The sequence below is a fragment of the Cetorhinus maximus genome, chromosome 9 (assembly GCF_964194155.1).
Source record: "Cetorhinus maximus chromosome 9, sCetMax3.hap1.1, whole genome shotgun sequence".
NCBI classification, from domain to species: Eukaryota; Metazoa; Chordata; class Chondrichthyes; order Lamniformes; family Cetorhinidae; genus Cetorhinus; species Cetorhinus maximus.
In genome coordinates, this window is record NC_135887.1 from 39,485,882 (window position 1) to 39,491,881 (window position 6,000).

Below are 6,000 nucleotides of genomic sequence, written 5' to 3' on the forward strand. Positions count from 1 at the left end.
CAAAGCCAAAATCTAACCCATCTTGCATTTTATTCTTTATTTAGGAGGGGGGTTTGCAAAGTAAAATGATTGTTCAAAAGCTTCTAGACAGTACGTCGAAGCCCTGTGATCAGTTAGAGAGTATTGGTTTCCTGCTGAGTATAAAAGATCCGTTAATATAACAAATGAAAATTGATTTGAAAACTGCAAAGAAACAGGAGACAAAAACAGAATTACCTGGAAAAACTCAGCAGGTCTGGCAGCATCGGCGGAGAAGAAATCAGTTAACGTTTCCAGCCTTCATGGCCCTTGGGCAGAACTGAAGCATAGTTAGAAGAAGGGAGAAATATAAATTGGTTTAAGGTGGGTGGGGGGAGAGAGAGACATTGAGGGTGTGGTGATTGTGGAGATGAGCAGATAATCAAAAGATGTCACAGACAAAAGGGTCAAAGAGGTGTTTTGTCTGAGAAAAGTGCTAATTAAGAATGGAAGACAGGATATTCAAAGTACAGCTCTAGTGGGGGTGGGGTGGAAAGGCTTACAAGGTTGGAGAACCCAGTCCAGCAGCAATTTAGCTACACGTTCAAAATATCGACTGATCGACTACTGTAATTGGAATTGTCCAGACTATGCCTTAAAGATGTTTGCTCATTTGTAACTCACCAGGTTTGTTGCTGTTTTAGCAATCCTGCATATTACCGCAGTTATTTAAACAGTTGTGCAGCTCTAAGAACTGTGAAATTTTATTCCATCTCCTCTTTTGCAAATATCTTATCTCCAATGCTGTGTGCCCATTGAGTAATAATCCCCACAATAAGAGAAAAAATATAGAAAACAAGGAATAAGCCAGGGGACAGTATATCAAAAAGGGATGGAAATGCATCAATGTCCCTCAACTATTTCCCCTTTTAAACTAGTAGTTTTCAGAATCAATGAACACTGGGGTAGCTCATTTTCGAGAAGGGTGAGAAAGGTAAACTTGCAATCAAAAACCCACCAGCAGAGCACCACCGAAACTCAGCTGGAGAGCCAAACCTGCAATTAAAAGGCCCATCAGCCCAGTCAAACCTGAAATGACAAACCATAAGGAGAGCCAAACCTGCAATTGCACACCCATTAACAGAACCAATTGTGTACAGATTCATGTTCATGGATAATTGTTGTTTATTTTCCTGGCAGTAAACTTGAAACAGTTTTTCAGATATACCATTGTAACAGGACTGGAGGGCTTTGAGGACATCCCTAAAGTGATCTAAAGTCACTATCCTCCTGGGAGTCCTGCCATGGCCCAGATCCAAGTCAAACAGTTGTTTCGGAAAGAGATCAAACGTCCCCACCAACTCATGGGAGCCCCTGGCTTGTGACCGACCAAAATGGGGATGGTTCATTCGGGAAGGCACCAAATCCATTGAGAGATTTTGTTGGGAACATGCAGAGGCGAAGTCAAGGCATTGAGAGAGCGCACAAGTCTCTAAACATCTCATCTGCCCAAGCCTTCAAGCATCACCTGCCCCACATGTGGCAGAGTCTGCAGATTGCGCCTTGGACTTATCAGACATCTCAGAACCCATCGAACCCGAGTGGAAGCCAGTCATCCCCGATCCTGAGGGACAGCCTAAGAAAGAGGCGAAGACTAGAGGGCATTGAGTTAGAGCTGTTGAGGAGAGATTTAAATGAAATATCAGGAGGTGTTTCTTTAACAGAGAAAGAGATCAACAACTGGAGCAGGTTCACAGGAAAGATGGGTGAGGCTGAGACAATGGGCTCCTTCAAGAAATAGTCAGATGCTATAATGCTATTCTGATTAAATGGTATGAAAGACCTGTTTCATCTGAAGCTCCCTTATGATGTAAAGTGTATGTAGTGTGACAGGAACACAATCTTATCTGATATATCACAAAGTGTATTCTGATATCTTTAGTTACACAACACATCCATCAAGGCATCACCAAAATTTGTATGATTTGATTACTGCGGACACTGATCCTTGTCCTTTTCATGTGGTACTGTCTTTGGGTCCAGTCCATTTCTAACAGCACTTTGTAATTTCAGCATCCTCTGAATTTTCATCGAGTTTCCTGTTTGGGGGTGAATGATTTCTTACATCCCTATAATTTATGGAAATCTAAATTGCTGCTTGAAAATAATTTGACCCCACATGATTACAGTTTTGACTCAACTTTTTTTCCTTACTGCTTATCTTCCTGAACCGGTCTCCAAGTGACTACCATAAAAGCCCAGACAATCCAGATGGTTGCACCTTACAGGACACCAATAACTCTAATGATGTCCACTACCCTTGTGACTTCGGAAGGAGATCAAATAATCATTCACATCTGTGACTGGTGAGATAAATAATTGAGAGAGCAATACATAGGTTAGAAGCACAGAGAAAAACATATCCCCCACCTCCACCCACCACCCGCCCACTCCCTTGACAGCTCTCTTGACAGTTCCAATGAGCTTATGCACTTTTTACACTTATTCAGGTCTACTTTTAACAATCCAAAAGTGCACCCTACCAATTCCAAAGGGCACCATACCATTCCCAAAGGGTACCCGACCTCTCCGAAAGGTGACCCAGGACTATATCTAAAAGGGTACTCTACCTGGAAAAGGGTACCTACCTCTCCAAAGAAATCCAGCAGCTTTAGACCTTCTCCTACATGGTTTTAAGTACACACATTGTGTTTTAGACTTACCACTAGCCAAAATCGGATCCAACTGAGGCAGCTGCACTTTAACATGTGCATTGCCTTCATAAAGCACGGATGTCTAAATTAGAACCTGCCTTCATTTGCATCCCACCTCAAAAATAGCAGAAGCTGTGTTTGGGGGCCTTACTTCGTGACCCAGGCCTTTGTCACCATTTTCGCAAAGATTCTCCATCTCCGTCTGCACAAAAATTCAGCCTTAGGATTTCTAGTTATTCTTTCACCAAAGACTTTAACAGAATCAAAACTTCTCAATCTTGGATAAGTTACATAAAGCTGTCCATGTGTAAAAACAGACCTAGGAATATAAATACAAATCTTACTAAGAGTCTGGCCCTCTGATTTGTTTATAGTCATAAAATATATTAGTCGAATTACCTCCTCCACTTAAAGTGGACGGAGGTAATGTTTTTACCCGTTAGTCTATTTGTTTGTAAACAACATATCTCAAAAACTAATGAACAGATTTCAATGAAATTTGATACATAGATAGGGTAAGGCCCAAGGAAGAAATTATTCATTTTTGGTGGAGATGTGGATCAGATCCAGGTCTTGGAATGTTTAAAATTTTTTAAATGATCTGTTAACATTGGAAGATAGGGCAAATTTACTTTTTAAAAGAATGTTGTGGATTATTTTATTTAGAAAGTTGTTGATTGATTTAGAATGTTGTGGATTGTCTCCACTGCTGTGGTACAATTTGTCAAAATGTGAGCAGAGTTTTCAGAGCAGTTTGTTGGATCTGGATTGGCTGGAAGCCTTCTCAGTAAGAGAGAAGCTCTTAACAAAAAGGTGTTTTTTCAGCATTGTAGTTACAGAGCATCAAATAGGCAGGGAAAAGGCTCAAAGAAGAGTTGTGCAATTGTAATAATATTAAGTTAACACAGCATGATGGAGGTATGTGCTCTACTAAGTGCCCTCTTCACTTGTAATGCTTCTGTGAAGCACCTCAGGACAGTTTATTACTTTAAAGGCACCCTACATATATAAGTTGTTCATTGCATATAACAGGACTCTCAAGCTAGGTTCTTCATGCAGATTGTTTCTATCTGACTAGTTTCTTCTGTGTTTTGCACTTTCCAAAGCAGTTGTGCATCTGCTCCATTACTAAGTGCTCCACTTGTTGAAAGAGTCATACTAATGAGTAGTTGCAAATTGGTAAAATGTAAGAGATTCATAAGATGTGCTAGTTGTACCCATGACTAAGGCCGGAATTTTCCGGCCCTGTTGGCATCGGGGCGTCGTGGCAGGTGGGGGCGGAAAATATGGTGAGAAGGCCAAAAATCGGTTTCACACTGGCGTGAAAGCACAGAGAGATTATCGAATGGCGTCCGCCATAGCGGAATGCCAATCCCACTGGAGGCCGGTGCGAACCCATGTTGCATCCCATTAATAGGATGGAAAGTAAGGCCCGACCAGAATCACTCCCCACATCAGATTTACTCTTATGCCGGCTGGAAAACACACCAGCTCAAAACACACCTGGACAAGTGCAGTGTGCAGAAGTCAGGACTTACTGTTAGGGCCTTGCTCAGATTGCGGACATGCACGCAGAAGATGCTGGAGCCCTACAGCTACTGGACCCGGAGGAACACTTGCATCGCATGCTGGGTGTGTTCTCATGGGCGTGGCTATGCCGCAGAGCAGCTCACGGAAGGTGGGAGGTCTCCGTTACTGTTCAGAGTCAACTCTACTGGAACCTCAAATCTGACTATTCGTCTACCGGAGTCAGTTCTACTGGAATCTCAAATTGCAATGACCGCAATGCTCAATCACCTACTCCCCATGACTCAAGGGCTGTTCCATATACTATTCACCTATTTCAAGCTAAATTCTTACTTTTAACCTGTATGACCGTATATGCATGTGTTTTATCTTTTCTTGCCTTTAGCAGTTAATAAACTTACTCTTACCTTTAACTCAAGAAAGTCTGATCAAGTTGGCTCCTTCACAGAATCTCAGTGCAGAAGAGGCCCTTCAGCCCATTGGGTCTGCACTGACACTTGAGAAACACCTGACCTACCTACCTAATCCCATTTACCAGCACTTGGCCCATAGCCTTGAATGTTATGACGTGCCAAGTGCTCATCCAGGTACTTTTTAAAGGATGTGAGTCAACCCGCCTCCACCACCCTCCCAGGCAACGCATTCCAGATTGCCACCACCCTCTGGGTAAAAAAGTTTTTCCTCACATCCCCCCTAAACCTCCTGCCCCTCACCTTGAACTTATGTCCCTTCGTGACTGATTCTTCAACTAAGGGGAACAGCTGCTCCCTATCCGCCCTGTCCATGCCCCTCATAATCTTATACACCTTGATCAGGTCGCCCCTCAGTCTTCTCTGCTCCAACGAAAACAACCCAAGTCTATTCAACCTGTCTTCATAACTTAAATGTTTCATCCCAGGCAACATCCTGGTGAATATCCTCTGCACCCCCTCCAGTGCAATTACATCCTTCCTATAATGTGGCGACCAGAACTGCACACAGTACTCCAGCTGTGGCCTCATCAAGGTTCTATACAACTCCAACATGACCTCCCTACTTTTGTAATCTATGCCTCGATTGATAAAGGCAAGTGTCCCATATGCCTTTTTTACCACCCCACTAACATGCCCCTCCGCTTTCAGAGATCTATGGACACACATGCCAAGGTCCCTTTGTTCCTCAGAACTTCCTAGTGTCATGCTGTTCATTGAATACTTCCTTGTCAAATTACTCCTTCCAAAGTGTATCACCTCACACTTTTCAGGGTTAAATTCCATCTACCACCTATCTGCCCATTTGACCATCCCGTCTATATCTACCTGTAGCCCAAGACACTCAAACTCACTTTTAACCACCCGGCCAATCTTTGTGTCATCCACAAACTTATTAATCCTACCCCCCACATAGTCATCTATGTCATTTATATAAATGACAAATAATAGGGGACCCAGCACAGATCCCTGTGGTACGCCACTGGACACTGGCTTCCAGTCACTAAAGCATCCATCTGTCATCACCCTCTGTTTCCTACAACTAAGCCAATTTTGAATCCACCTTATCCAAATTACCCTGTATCCCATGTGCATTTGCCTTCTATATAAGTCTCCCATGTGGGACCTTGTCAAAGGCTTTGCTGAAATGAAAGGCTTTGGTTCAAAACCAGGACGGTTGGGTCTGGGAAAAAGGTATCCACGAAAGAAATCCTTTTCAGCTTAAATCTTGTGCAACCAGAGTGGGGGGGGCGATGAAAAAATGACAGGGAGCCAGTTTATCCCTCCTCACCCAGGGCATAACAATTTAGGGGGGTCCCAGCCTGGATCAA